Consider the following 16,248-nt stretch of genomic DNA (forward strand, 5'->3'; position numbering starts at 1 on the left):
AAGCAGACATAAGGTAGCTCAGACAGACATAAGTTAGCTCGGACATCAGGCAGACATACGTTAGCTCGGACATCAGACATAAGTCAGCTTAGTTGTCAAACTAGTCAACTCGTTTTCTAATTTGCTGGACAAATAAGTTTTGGAAAGTTATTATTTTATTATTTTTATTGTAAATTAATTAATTCCTACTTCAAAATAAGGGAATTAATTATTCCAAATTAGATTAGAAAAGGATGTGAAATTAGGCAATTTCCTAATTTGATTTTACGTTGGCCGAAATTTCCTAATCCTTTCAGGGTTTTATTTTATTCATTTAAAGCCTATTTAAAGGCTTATTTTCAATAAGAAATCAAGCTTGAATTTTATAGAGAAAATTATTTATGAGATTGAATTCTCTTTGTTATTTTGAACACCTAAAACACCATTAGTAAATGAGTGTTTTAGTTTGACTTATCAATAGGCCTTCCGTCACCTATTTGTTGAAATGTGGTGATCTTGCCACAATGTGCAAGGTAGTTCGGTTACACTTGCACTCTTTGTTTTGCAACATCAAAGACCCAATATTATTTATGTTTATGCATTTTATTTTTTCTTGTAATGTTTAAGAACAATATCCTTTTTGTAATGCCCTAAGCTCATTATCTAGCTTAAGGCCTTTTTTGTCTAGTTGCTGGAATTGTATTTCCAGCAACATAGGTCTACTTCCTTGGATGCCGTTTGACGTAGGTTTGGGATTTGGATCTCAATTTTGGATACGATACACTAGATATGAATAGGAAGCAGCATAAAAAAGAATGGCCTAATTTGGAGCTGGTAAGGCTGAGTTAAGCCCAAAACAATCTGACCCTTGTGCAGTTTTGTTGCCCAGAAAACTAGGCCAAACTGCCTCGGGTTTGATTACTTTTGAATGGGTAAATGGACTTTGTTTTATATGGTTTTTGGCTAGAAAGTAGTTTAATATTCAAAAGGCTTCCCTCCAATTTTCAAGTCAAATGGAGCTGGTTTTCAAATTCAAATGCCTTAGAAAAGTTGAACTACCCATTAAAGAAGGTTTCTTGCATGCCCAGCACATTGATTAGAGTTGGTTGAGGTAGTTTGGCTTGGTTGGTTACTTTTAATGCTTTTGTATTTATTGCTCAATATGGAAGCATGCCTTATGGAATTTTTGATGTATTTAAAAGTATGAAAATAGTAATGAAAAACGTTGAGAAAGAAAATATTCAAAAAATAGGTTTTGAAAAACAACATTTTTGGCTCTCTCTCTCTCAACTACTACATTTTGGTTTCTTCTTCTTCCCAAAAGCTAACAACCTTCTCAAGAACCCTAAACCTCCATTAAAACTAGAAACAAAACCTTAACAAACCCAAAAAAAAAACAAAATCAAGAACCAAGAACTAACAACAATCATTCTTGACTAACACCTTGAATGATTGTGCTCTAGGATACAACAACATAAACCTACACCAAATTCCATCATGGTACCAGAGCATAGTGTATTTTCTTTGGACCTTGTGAGCTTTCAACCTAGACCATTTTATTTGTGAGAGGATCCCCTACCTAAAGCCTTCCAATCGAAACCAAAACCTCCCAAAAAGACTAGTTGAAACTCACCAAAACACAACCACCCGAGAGCTTGTTCTTGTGTCCATTTTTCAAAACTTTTCAAAAACCATTTTTTCAAATGGCCTCACAATCCTTTGCAACCCCAACACCACCTTAGTTTGAAGTCCAAAACTATTCCATTTGGACTATAAAAAAGAAAGCCTACCTTCAAGCCTTTGGTTTATGGGAAGTCATAGAAGAAGGTTATGTAGTGGAAGAGTTGAGAGCTAATGCAACCCAAGCACAAAGAAATGCACACGAGGCCGAAGTTCCCAAGGGGTTCAAGGCCTTCACTGCCTTGCACTCCTCCATGAGTGATTCCATTTTTACAAGGATAATGGCATGCACAAGTGCTAGAGAGGTTTGGATAAAGCTTCAAGAGGAGTTCCATGGAAATACTAGAACTCGGCAAATGCAAGTCTTAAACCTAAGAAGAGAGTTTGAGACCTTGAAGATGAAGGAGGATGAGCTTGTCAAGGATTTCACGGAAAGGATGCTCAAAGTAGTAAATCGAATTCGGGTCCTTGGTGAGCAATTGACCGATCAAAGGGTAGTAGAGAAAGTATTGGTGAGCTTACCCGAAAGGTTTGAAGCTAAGATTTCCTCCTTTGAAGAATCAAGAAATCTTAGTGAAATAACCTTGAGTGAGCTGATCAATGCTCTTCAAGCAACCGAACAAAGGAGAGCCATTAGAAAGGAGGAGACCATAGAGAGTGCATTCTATGGTGGCCACGGCAACAAAAAGAAGAATAAAGGAAGGAAGAGCAACAACACCAACCAAACCGGTTTTGCAACCAACAACAACACAAACAACAACAACAAAGCCATCAAAACCGAGGAGGGCATCCACCTTGCCCTCATTGCAAGAAGCTTGGACATCCACCATCCAAGTGTTTTTGGAGGCCGGATGCATCTTGTGAAAGATGTGGAGGAAAAAGCCACATTGCCAAAGTATGCAAGCAAAGGAGACAACAAGCCAATGTGGTTAATGAAGAAGCCGATAACCTATTTGTGGCCACAAGTAGTGGTCTTGGTTGGCTTGTGGATAGTGGTTGCTTACACCACATGAGTTTCCAAATGGATGGTTTTATGGAGGTTGACCGAATCTACAAAACCAAAGTGAAGATTGGTGATGGCCGGTTCATGGAAGTAGAAGGCAAAGGAGATGTGTGCTTGAACACCAGGGAAGGTACCAAAATTATAAAAGATGTGCTATATGTTCCTAGTTTGTGTGAAAACTTGCTTAGTGTAGCACAATTGGTAAAAAGAGGCTTTGCTTTAAATTTTGCAAAAGATGGATGTATTATATATGATGCTTGTGGTAATGAGCTGTTTAGGATACCATTGAAGGACAAAGGCTATAGATTGAACCTAGTTAAGAATGAACAAGCCTTAAAAACCAAAGTGGAGCCCATTTCTCAACGATGGCATAAAAGGATTGGGCATTCTAGCTATGGTGCCATGAAAAACACCAATGCCATTGTGAAGGACATGCCAAAGATTGAGGAGATGAAAAGCGTATGTGATGTATGCCAACTAGGGAAATCCACATGGCTTCCATTCCCTAAAGCTGGTTCATGGAGAGCTAAGGAGAAGCTTGAGCTAGTCCATTTGGATGTGTGTGGACCGATGAGTTTGTCATCAATTGGAGGATGTAAGTACTTCCTAACCTTCATTGATGACTACTCAAGGATGTGTTGGGTATATTTTCTAACAACCAAGTCACAAGTGCTTGAGAAGTTCATGGAATTCAAGAAGATGGTGGAAACCTAACATCTTTTATTATGGTGAGGCAAGAAGGCACAAGAGCTCAAATTAAGAGATTTAAGGACAACCTGGGAGTATTTATACAGGGGGTAATCAATCTCAATAGAGCTTGTCCATACTTGAAGATACAAAGCCTATTCTAAGCATCCAAGTGGTGGAAGCCGATACGGACCCGGGTGACGGTTTTGGTACATTTTTGGAGTCCGGGAAGTATGAAATGGTTCCAATGCTTTATGGGTTCAATACATATGCCTAAGAGGTCATGGAATCAAGTTAAAGTAGCCTCAAATGCAATCAAAAAGGGCTTGTACAGACAGCATCAACAATTTGGCCGAATTTGCTGTATTGCTTGGTGTCTTTACTGTATTTTATTGTATTAGCCTTTTCTTATTTTTCCAAGCATGGGAAACGTGTGGGACTTCATATTCAGCTTATTTGGCATCCTAAAAAGAATCTAGAAGCTGATTTGAGGAACTGCGACAGGGGAACATGACAGTGAAAATGGAGAGTCAGCACCCCAGCGGGTTATCGGTTGAGCGACCTCGGGCGGAATCACATGGAAAAGTCATAGCAAACCCTGTAGCTACTTGTACTAAAAAACAAGTAGGTGTAATTTCACCCAGAAAATAAAAAGTGTTAACATGAGGAGGAACATATTTACTAGTTATATCATCTGCAATAGCCTAAATCTTAAGAGATTCTTCGAACCAATCATAGATTTTATTGGGATAGGTAAACCAAGCTGCCCCCCCTGCGAAACCCGTATAAGAGAATTTCATCTCGTACGGCTTAAACAAAAACACCAAAAATGCTAGTTCTACCGGATTGTGTAATAGAAAGTTAAGTTAGAAACGTCATAATCCTCTGATTCAATCGTTTATGAAGATACAAAAGAATAAAAATCCGAAAGTTCTTTCTTGTGTTTATAATGTCAAAATGTTAAGTAGACTCATTTGTCTCTATGGTGATTATTATAGACCTTTTAAATCTTCTTTTTACCTATTTTATAGTTTTTTTTTTATTATCTGTAATGTGCCTTTAACTACTGTTTTCTTTATTATTGATATTGATAGGAGTTCTCTTGTTAAGACCCTATGAATCAGTTACAACCCCAAATTCATACTAGAACCACAATGATTCAATAAAACCCTTTCTTTATAAACTAATATCAAAAATTCCTTGAGTAAGAGCTATTGGATTATCACTTACTCAATGAATAACTAGAATGAATAAAAATCCAACAACACCCTTGTCCTTTGATCAAAATAAGCCTAAATATGAGTTTGAAAAAATAAAAATAATTTGATTTATAACTTCTAAATCTAACTCTTTGAAAAAAAAAATGGAAGTCCGAACACGTGGTCTGAATATTAAGGATGAATCATAGTACTAATAATACTTTGGAATTTATTTCCTATATTCCGGGCTTTAAATACCAGAATGAAGATCCGACGAAGTAAAACCATCTGTATCAAGATGACAGATGCATTCTCTGTACTTTCCACAGGATCAATTATAATAAGTTACCCACTCATATTCTCGAACTACAGAAACAAAGAAATTTCATGATCGAACTAGCAAAATATAATGGGATAAAAATCAGTGACCTAAATGCTTTACTTTGTATTGAAAAGCTAGTTACTAGTTTTTGTGAATCTAATTCATTCCAATTCCATCTAGTAAAATGGAAGAATTATAAATCTATAAAACAATAGATAGGAACCGCAAAAAGGGCCATTGCGATACCCATCAAAGGAGTAGTTCCCTACCCAAGAGCTACTTTACCGCATTCTGAATTCAATGGTTTCAATAAACTCCTTACAGTAGTTTGTCTTGGACCAGATCTAGAACTACTCTGAATGGTTTATGTAGCCATAAATTGTATTTTATATTCATTGAGATCTATTGGCTTTGTATACCATTCCGTTGTAAATAAATGATCTTACGGGTCTTGTGGTCTTGAAACTATATAATAATGGAAATAGAAACCCTAGTTGTCATCTTTATATCGGGTTTACTTGTAAGTTTTACTGGGTACACCTTATATACTGCTTTTGAGCTACCCTCTCAACAACTAAGAGATCCATTCGAGGAACATGGAGACTAGTTTAAGTAATGAGCTTCTCAATATTTGGAAGCTCATTACTTTGGATTGAGATAATGAAAATTCATTTCACCTTTTTAGTTGGAAATTTAGGTGGTTCTTGAAAAAAGATAGCGAAAAAAATTATTCCTAAAGTTGAGAGTAAGAAGAATGTATAAACCAATACTTCCATAGATTCGATCATGGTTTATATAAAATTGTAGCTTCCGTACCTGTTTATTTGGATCATCTCCCAGATAAAGAAAGAGCAAAAGTCAAAGAATAGGTAGCGATTCAAATCAAGATTTATCTTGTACACTACTCACAAAACTAAAAACAAATAGTAACAAAACAATATTCTATCAGATTACTCCTTTTCTTGTAATTGGATCTCAAAGTTTTTAGAATGCTCTAAATTCTACTTGAGCATCGAAATCGAGTTCAATATCAGCAAAAAATCTCTGAACAAGGTTCTAGCACCATGCCAAATGTGTCCGAAGAAAAAGAGCAAAGCAAACGAAGCATGTCCAAAAGTAAACCAACCCCTTAAACTGCCACAAAAAAACACCATCGGATATCAAAGCAGCACAATCTAATTCAAAAATTTCATCGAATTTAGCACGTCTAGCATATTTTTTTCACGGTAGCAAGATCATTATAACTTACTCCATTGAGTTCGCTGCCATAGAACTCAATAGTTACACTACTTGTTCGACACTGTATTTCGATTCTGCCATTTTAAAGGAACATCGACTCTAACAATTCCGTCTTCGTCTACCAAAACAACCGGAAATGTTTCAAAAAAAGTAGGCATACGATGAACAAAAAGTTCACAACCCTTTTTATCTCTAAAAATAGGGTGTCCTAAACACCCAACAGCAATTCCATCCCCATTGTCCATCGAGCTCACTCTGAATAATCCCCCCTTCGCTAGATTATTGCCAATGTAATCAGAAAAAGCTAATTTTTCAGGAATTTAGATCAAGCTTCAGATAACCTTTGATTTTTTACTAGCCAAGCACCAACTCATCCATATATTTCTTGTTAAAGTGTCCTTGATCCCATTGATAATGAGTGCGACCAAATAATTCAATCGGGGTAGTCACCAAACCATACCACGTAGTTCCAACAACCACAGAAGCTACAAAAAAGACAACAATGATGCTACTAGAAAGGATGGTTTCAATATTTCCCATACATAATCCTTTGTATAGACGTTGGGGCAGATGGATGCTAAGATGGAATAGGCCTGCCAATATGCCCAAGGTCCCTACTGTAATATGATGAGAGGCTATTCCTCCCAAAACAAAAGGATCAAAACCTTCCACACCCCATGTCGGATTTATAGATTGTACCCTTCCGATTAGTCCATAAGGACTGGATACCCATATTCTCGGACCATGCAATCTTGTTACATGAAATGTGCTAAAACTAAAGCAAGCCAGCCCTAAAGGAACTAAATGAATTCCAAAGATGTTTAGCAAAACCAAAAAGGGTTTTCCTGTACATTCATCACAAAATATTTTTAGATCCCACTACACTCAGTGCCAAAACCATTAAGCCAGAAAACACAATATGTGCACCAGCCATGCCTTCGTAACTCCAAATACTCGGATTCGTTATAGTCCCTCCTGTGATACTCCAACTGCCCCATGAATTGGTTATTCCTGAACGAGTCATGAAGGGTATAACAAACATCCCTTGTTGATACTAACCTAGGACGACCTACTCCTAAACCCATATTATATTAGCCCGGATCTAATTATGTTCAAGTTCTAATGGCCACCTTGACCCCTAACCAACCTGTGATTAGAAACCTTGGTATATAATGAAGACACCACAATAGGCGATGAAAGGCCTATTGATAAGTCAAACTAAAACACTCATTCACTAATGGTGTTTTAGGTGTTCAAAAGAACAAAAAGAATGCAATGTCACAAATAATTTTCTGTATAAAATTCAAGCTTAATTCTTATTGAAAATTAAGCCTTTAAATAGGCTACAAAGTCACGAAATAAACCCTAAAAAATAAAGGAACAGCCGGCCATACAAAGTAGTTTCCTATAGTGGCCAAAATTCTCACTCCTTTCCTAATCTAATTTGGATTAATTAATTCTTGCATTTTGAATTAGGAATTGATTAATTTACAATGAAAATAATAAAATAATAACTTTCCTAAAACTTATTTTTCCAGAAAATAAATAAATAAAAACTAAAAACTAATGGTAATTTCCTAAAACAAAAAGTAGAATCAAATTAGGAAACTAAAATACTAGTTTTTTGACTAAGTTGATTTTGATAAATCTTTAACCAATTTGAGCTCCAAATCAGCTTCATTATGCTTTTTAGGATGCCAAATAAGCTGACCATGAAGTCCCACATGTTTCCCTTGCTTCAAAGAAAGAGAAAAAGGCAACTCAACAAAATACAGTAAATCCAGCACAAAATACAGTAAAAACAAGCCAAATTTGAAGCTGTCCGTACAACCCCTTTTTAAATGCCTTTGAAGCTGGATTGAATTGATTCCATATCCTCTTAGACATATGTATTGAATCCATAAAGTGTTGGAACCATTTCATGTTGCTCGGTGTCCATATTTGCACCAAAATCGCTACCCGGGTCTGTATCGGCTTCCACCACTTGGATGCTTAGAATAGGCTTTGTATCTTCAAGTATGGACAAGCTCTGTTGAGAATTGATTACCCCTTATATAAATGCTCCCAGGTTGTCCTTAAATCTCTTAATTTGAGCTCTTGTGATTGGCTTGGTCTTCATCCACGTTGGGTCAGCACCCCAGTGGGTTATCGGTTGAGCAGGCTCGGGCGGAATCACATCACTTGTCTCCACATTGGATCAAGAATAGGGTCAGAGGGATCAAAAACCGCTAATTTGTATAGAGCCATCAACTCGACCCAATCAGCAACTAGAGTTGTATGCATTATATGGATAGCAAGCAAACAACCAAGATCATTCAATACAACGGTATGAACACGGTACCAAGGCAACCCATGGAAATACCCCTCTATCAAGGAAAAATAGACACTCTATAACTTTATTGCACTGGAAAAAAACTATACTATATGTCTTCCCTTTTGAGTGGATTATCTTGGGGAAAGGATTAATATTTGTTCTATTCTTTTAGTAACAATGGAACAATACATCAATGAGAAGTTAGTCCGACAAGTTAAGTGAATTTTTTTTATTTATAGGTTTTTAATTTATATATAAATTAAAACAGGCCAAAACTCATCTTTCTTGAAACATGAAAGAAAAAGCCCCCCTTTGTTACGAGTTAAAAAGAGCCTGCTATGAATATAAAAAAAGAAAGAAAGCTAGAATGTACACATTGATTCTTTTTGTTTCGCAATTTGTGTTGAGCCGTATGCATTAAAAGGCGCATGTATGGTTCCTAAGGGATACAATATTATCCCAATCAATCGACTTTATTGAAAGATTACTTTTTTTAGGCCAACCGGTTGATAACGAGATCTCAAATCAACTTGTTGTTCTTATGGTATATCTCAGTATAGAGGACGATACCAAAGATCTTTATTTGTTTATAAACTCTCCTAGTGGGTGGCTAATACCTGGAGTAGCTATTTATGATACTACGCAATTTGTGCGACCAGATATACAGACAGTATGCATGGGATTCGCCGCTTCAATGGCATCTTTTATTCTGGTCGGAGGAGAAATTACCAAACATCTAGCATTCCCTCACACTTGGTGCCAATGAGTTTTTTATTGGATTTCAGAGAAAAAACGAAGACTATGCCTCGGCACTATAGGAAATATGAATATTAAGTAATAATAGCATGGCACTTCAAATTCGATATAAAAGATTTTTTTTTCAAAATACTTACATTATGTATCGAAGAGTAGTATGAGATAAAGAAAGGGTATTTCCAATTTTATCTAATCTATCGGGAGACCTATTTCAGCGTCACAAACTTTTTTGTTTTCACACCGAAGATAACAATATTTATGTTATGAAAGAATACAAAAATTAAAAAATAAATAAATAGGTAAAAAAAATCTTATTTATTTGTTTTGAAAAAAAAAAAGAAACTTTGGAATTGCTAAATAACAGACAAAATAATAAAGCAACAAAGGCATCATAGTATTTTTTAACTACTCCAAGAGGAAGGGTGCTTAGTGGATCATTTACCCATGTGAGTCTGACAAACTCTATATATATGTATATTTTATTTTTCTTTTCTTTTTGTTTCTATTTCCTTGATGTAAGGTAAAAAAAGGTAAAAGTGAATTCCATTGTAGAGCCGTATGCAATGCGTAAAAGATGCCTATATGGTTGTTTAATTCTATCAGTTTTTTCGTACTATTTATTTTATTATTCTTTATCTCTTCGACTTTCATCATGCAAGATAGAGGAACTATCTATTATGTTATATTATCAGGGTAATGATGCATCTACCTGCTAGTGTTTTTTATGAGGCACAAATGGGAGAATTTGAAGTGGTAGCGGAAGAACTACTGAAGCTGCACGAAACCATCACAAGGGTTTATGTACATAGAATAGGCAAACCTTTATGGGTTATTTCTGAAGACGTGGAAAGAGATATTTTTATGCTAGCAACAGAAGCCCAAGCTCATGGAATTGTTGATCGTGTAGCGGTTAAAAAAAAAAAAAAAACTAAAACAAACAGAACAGGGGTTTCACGCAAATCCGCGATTTGCGATTTTATCGTCTTACTGGGTTTAATATTCTATTAATTAATAATTAATCTATTAATCTGTATAAATTAATCCATTAATATATAAATGATTCATAATCATCCAGTTAGGATCGATCTAACCAGCTCATTATGTCTATGATTACACATGCCAACTATTAAACAACTTATCAGAAACACAAGACAGTCAATAAAAAATGTCACGAATTATCCTGCTCTTCGGGGATGTCCTTAGCGACGAGGAACATGTACCAGGGTGTATGTGTGACTCGTTCAGATAATGTGCTAGGCCAAAAGAAAGAAAACAATTGATCCAGTATTAGCGATCATGACATCTTTCTATTGTGCTAAAAAAATTATTGTTTTCATTTGTACCAAACCCAATCATTTCAATTTTTAATTTACGACGAGAAAGAATTCCCCATTGGTAGAAAATGGTATCCATTAAGTAGGGAAATCTGATTTAAAATGTGAAAAGGCTATGCCCTTATTCTTGACTCTTGCTAGAACGAACTAACAGGGTCAGCTACTCAGCTAATCTTCATAATTAAATACCATTACTGTATCGATGGGTTTTGTTGTGAAAGACCTATTACTAAATAATTATGGGTAGAGCCAAAGAGTATGAAAAGTACAAGTTAATAATAACATTCATTAAATGAAACAAAGGACTTCGATGTGCAGAGAGGACCTCACCGTTTACGAAGAAACCATAGAAATGATGGAACCCACTAGACCCATTTATATTTACTACTCTTTGATTTACTATGTTTTTTTTTTTTTTTCACTAGGTATCAAAAAAATTTATTATTTCGAGGCAAAAGCCTATAAAACAAATCGTGGTTGGGAAGGTTATAGTAGCAAAAGCCATTGGAAGAATCCATTTTGTTATTAATAGACTAGGAAAGGGGAAGAAAATAACTGAAAGAAAAGAAACCAATTAGTTACTCCTCAAAGTTTCATTTATTTTGTCAGGATCCGTCCAGAATTCCTTCCCCGGAACCCTAGACAAGCCCTGATCCCAGGGAAACCCTACCGGACCCTCCAACAGAAAATCCGGCAGAGCCTCCCCTAAGGGATGGACTTACCACAAATTACCTGCACTGAAAACACACTTCTATACTCATCCCCTTATTCCTCCCGCAACTACAAATTGTTCCACAAATTTCAGCACTTCTCAAAAACAACAACAGTCCAATGCATAAATAAAACATAAGTATCCCAATAGTATACAGAGCTTTAAGAAGTGCTAATCAACAGAAGTACAACAAGGCTGAAAGAAATAATACACTGAAATGAAAGAGTACAAAGGTACTTCACGAAACACAACAGCAGCGAAAAACTTGGTTCGCTCCGGGAGAACGTCTACCACCACTTGCACCTAAGGGAATGGAATTTAAGAGTGTGAGATGCTAATCATCTCAGTGAGTGACCCTAACTACTGAACACCTTTAGTAATAGTAAATAAATACCAAAAATTAATAAATGAATAATAATAACTGTTGAAATAATAATTTCCCTCAAAACTCTCACCAATCACTCCGTTTGAAATGTTCCCTTTTTAAAACCTTTTCACAAAACCCGATGTACGTACGTCCCAAAAACCGAGGGATTAAACTATTTGATAAACAATAAATAAATAAAAACATACCCCAATATATAATTAAAATGTAATAAATTATAGTAAATAATTTTTGAACACCTTTGGGGTTTAAAACGTTATTTGCAATTTACACCGACGCACCACACCATATACCGGTGATGCCCTCCGATACCCAGCGTCCCGAGCATCGACTGGCGGGGGGTTAAAGAGAGAAACCTACAAACGGCACTTCGGCGTCCCGACAGTACCGCTACTGAAACCATCAACCCGGCCAAGGAGGGGGGCGGCTGTGCACAACAACAAACTTGCCTGCCCACGGTCCAATGGCAACTCACGGGTGAAGTAATAACCGCGCGCTAAACCACATAATACCTGCGCACTACCACGTGTCCATACACCAGAAAACCACTACTATATGAGTGCGTCTAAAAATAAACATTATTAACCAACCGTACCGTTTTTCAAAATTACCGTGGGAAATACATTAAATTCTCACACTTACCATCCCACATATTTTTATTTAATAAACCGGTATGAAACATTGATAACCAACAAACCACAATTTTCTCGAAGTACGAGATGCAACCATAAAAAATACCGCAGGCATAATTTATAAAATTTAAATAAATATTTTCGTAAAATATTTAACCCAATTATGCCCGAAAAATCATATTTGTAACCACGTGCAAATACTACCAAAATACACTTTGCTCATGCATAATAAATAAATTAAACCAAAATAAAACCATAATTAAATCACACCACATGAGCATAATTTAAATACAAAATAAACATAATTAATTGCCCAAAATAATTTTTGAAGGTGGGTCACTCACCTTGAGTGCGTAAATCAACTAAGATCCTCCTCGGGATCAACTCCACCACTCGTACGCGCACCAACACAACCACATTGTACCAACCAAAAATATTAATATTTTATTCGGGTAATTCCCAAATGGATACCCGGAGAGCGAACACCAAACGATATCTAAGAGTTACGAGTTATATATCGAATCGAAGCTCGCGTTATGAGGATCACGGATTCGGTCTTACTTTCCGGTGATCGGACCCGAAGGGGTCGGAATCTCGCCGGAAAGCTTTTCGGGTTTTGGCTCCACAATTCTCCCAAACCATCGCGAATTGGCAGAAACGGATGCCGGATTCACATTCAGGAGGTCGAACACAGTGGACTGGAGCCAGCCAGAAAACTGGGTACTCGCAGGAACGGTAACTTCCGGCGAGCCACCGCGATCACCGGCAACCGTCGCCGGCGGCGGCGCGTGCGGTGGCCGTTGGCTGTGATTTTTTTGTAGATTTGTAGATCGTGGGGAGAGCAATCCAACAGGACCGGCGGTGAGGCAAATGGAGGCCGGACAGCGGAGAAATCACGGTTTGAAGATTTTCGGCCCCTCGCCAGACAATGCTCCGATCCCGGCGCGTCGGTGGTCCGATGGCCGTGAAACTTGGTGGGTCAGCCGCACTTGAGGAGAGGATGAAGGCTAGCTGGCGCGTGTGGCCGGAAAATGGTCGGAAGTGGGTCGATCGGCGGTGGCCGGTAGTGGAGGAAAAAACTCGCCGCCGATCTTCGAACGTCCGATCCGGGAGCGTCCGGCGGCCGATCGCCGTGAAAATTTGAGGTTTTGCCGGAAATGGGGAGGGGAACCTTGTTGGCCGGTGTGTGTACAGTAATTCGGCAGGAAAATTTGAAAAATTCCGGCACCGGCCGGACTCTCTCTCTCTCTTTCTCTCTCCTCCCTCTCTTTCTCTCTCTTTCCCGAGAATTTTATCCAATAAAAGCCACTGTGTGACACTGTTCATGCCACGTGGACCAATCAGAAGCTAACATGTGGCATTTCACTGTTCATCGACTCAAAACCATTAAAATATTACAGTATCCGGAATACTTCACACGTCCATAACTTTTTAACCGGATGTCCGTTTTGAGCGTGCTGCTAGTCTGTGAACTTGTATCGACGAGCACTTCACAACCATGCATGAGTCAAAGCTCATTTCCCCATAAATAAAAAGTCAACTCCGTCACCCCTTGGACAGTTTAGACCGCAACTTGTTTGCTCCTAACTTTCAAACCGTAACTCCGTTTTCGACGTGCTACTAGTCTACGAACTCGGGGCATCGCGCACTTCGCCATGGTACCCTGGTCAACCTGAAATTCCAACTAGAACAAAAAGTCAACTTTTGACCCGCTCGGTCAACGGTCAACCTCGATCAATGTGCACGGATTCCGGTGCGATTTGGGACGGGGTGTTACATATTTAATGACCAAAATTAAACGGGGATATATAGCTCGAAGACATAGAACAAAAATTCATTTATTTGCCTCCAGCTTTCGAGGGGCTCATTCAAGACTTACTTGGACTATTACACAACAGTAAATAAGAGCTTTGGTTTCAGCTCATCGAGATAGAGATGGGCAAAAGAGAGATTTTTGGCATTTGTGGATCACTCGGATAAACGCAGTAAGTCAAGACAATAATGCATACTATAGTTATAGTAGACTAATACACAATCTATACAAGAGGTAGTTGCTTCTTAATCGTAAAATACTTGCACAAATAGCTATATTAAGTAGGAATTGTTTTTATATGATTTCTAATGAGATCATAAAATAAGGAGATTGGAAGGAATCCATTGAAATTTTTTAAATGGAGTTCGCTGGAGAATGAACTCCAGGAAGGTAGAGTAGAAATTAGTATGATAAAATATCATCCTATGAAAAAGTTGTCAAAATGAACAAACACGTTCAATGAAAAAGATTTGTTCTTCTTTCCTAATTATTTTTTTTTTCTTACGACACAATAATCAAACTTGGATTCTCAAAGTTTTCGAACAAAACATAAATTCGAATTTGAGTTCAGATTGGAATTTTATTTTGATTCAATTAAAGAGTTATTTATTTTTAGTTCTCAAACCAGTAGTTCTAGTGGTTGACTCGCTTATTTCAAATCGTATATCATTATTAAGAAAAGGTAATGAAGATAAAATATGAGCTTGTTTTATAGCGATGGCAATTAATCATTGTTGTTTTAAAGTCAATTTATTCACCCGTCTAGATAATATTTTTCCTTGTTCACTAATAAATCGACTAATTAAACCCATGTTTCGATAATCAATTCGATCCCCCGATTGGATCGGGGGCAAACGCCTACGAAAAGATCACTTAGATTTAAGAAAGAATCGCTTGGATTTATCCATGGTTTGTTTATTCCTTATCTCGAAAATCCTACTCCTATTTCGATCATATCAAAACAAAAATGATCCAAATGATTTAGAATTAATTAATAAATAGGATTTGTTTATATTTAACATGGTTATATAAATGGTTATGTTATATATAATATGTCATTTTTCACCTTCCTTGAGTGGAAGGCAATATTTCTTTATTTCACTATGAATTGTATGTTTGTAACAAAAGTACAGAATTTTCTCAATTCCAATCGGCCTGGCGTATTATGTCAATTCTTTTGAGTAATATATCTAGAAATGGCCATTGATTTTTTATTAACACGGTTTTGAGCACAAGCGGTACATTCCAAAATAACCGTTACTCGTACATCTTTACCTTTGGCCATGAATCTCCTTTTGGGTTTTTGACTGACTCCATTTCTCTATTTTCCAATCCAAAGGGAAGAAGAAAAGTTTGTAATTTGTAATAGGGGCCGATGTAGCCAAGTGGATCAAGGTAGTGGATTGTGAATCCACCATGCACCGGTTCAATTGCCATCGTTTGCCCATATATATATAATTAAATTAAAAATTAAAAATATTAAAAATATTAAAATAGTTAACTATATATACTATATATATTAACTAAATATACTATAGATATTAACTATTTTCTGGTTCACCCCAACATTCCCCACTTGTTCGACTATTGCGAAGCAGTTTTTGGGTATCAAACGAACCTCCCCAAAAGGTAATTTTAATGTGGCTGATTTGCCCTCTTTTGCAATCAGTTTTGCTATAGCACCTACTGCTCTAGTTAATTGTCCACCCTTTGCAAGTGTGATTTCTATGTTATATATGGCCGTGCCTAAGGGCATATCAATTGAAGTAAATTCTTCTTTTTGATCAATCAAAACCCCTTCGCAAATTGTACAAGCTTCTTCCAAAGTATACGGCTTTCTGGATGTAGATGATGATATCTATACAAATGGATCTTGTATATATCGTATAATTCTTATATATATATATATATATATCATATAATGAGGTACCACATGAGTGGATATATAGGAATCAAAATCTGCCAAATCATTCATGTTATGATCTTCTACATCCTAGGTCTTCCCATTCCTTCATCTGGCTTATGTTCTTCATGTGGCATTCAGACCGAATGATTCTATGTAATTACATCGATACTTCCACATATTACGAATAACGTAGGAGACATCTATATTTTTCCTTCAAGAATCCTTAGAATTAATACTGCTTAGCTTTCAATTAGCCTCTGACCATCAAATGAAATGTGAATAACCCA

The sequence above is a fragment of the Ziziphus jujuba genome, chromosome 11, assembly GCF_031755915.1.
Source record: "Ziziphus jujuba cultivar Dongzao chromosome 11, ASM3175591v1".
Classification (NCBI taxonomy): domain Eukaryota; kingdom Viridiplantae; phylum Streptophyta; class Magnoliopsida; order Rosales; family Rhamnaceae; genus Ziziphus; species Ziziphus jujuba.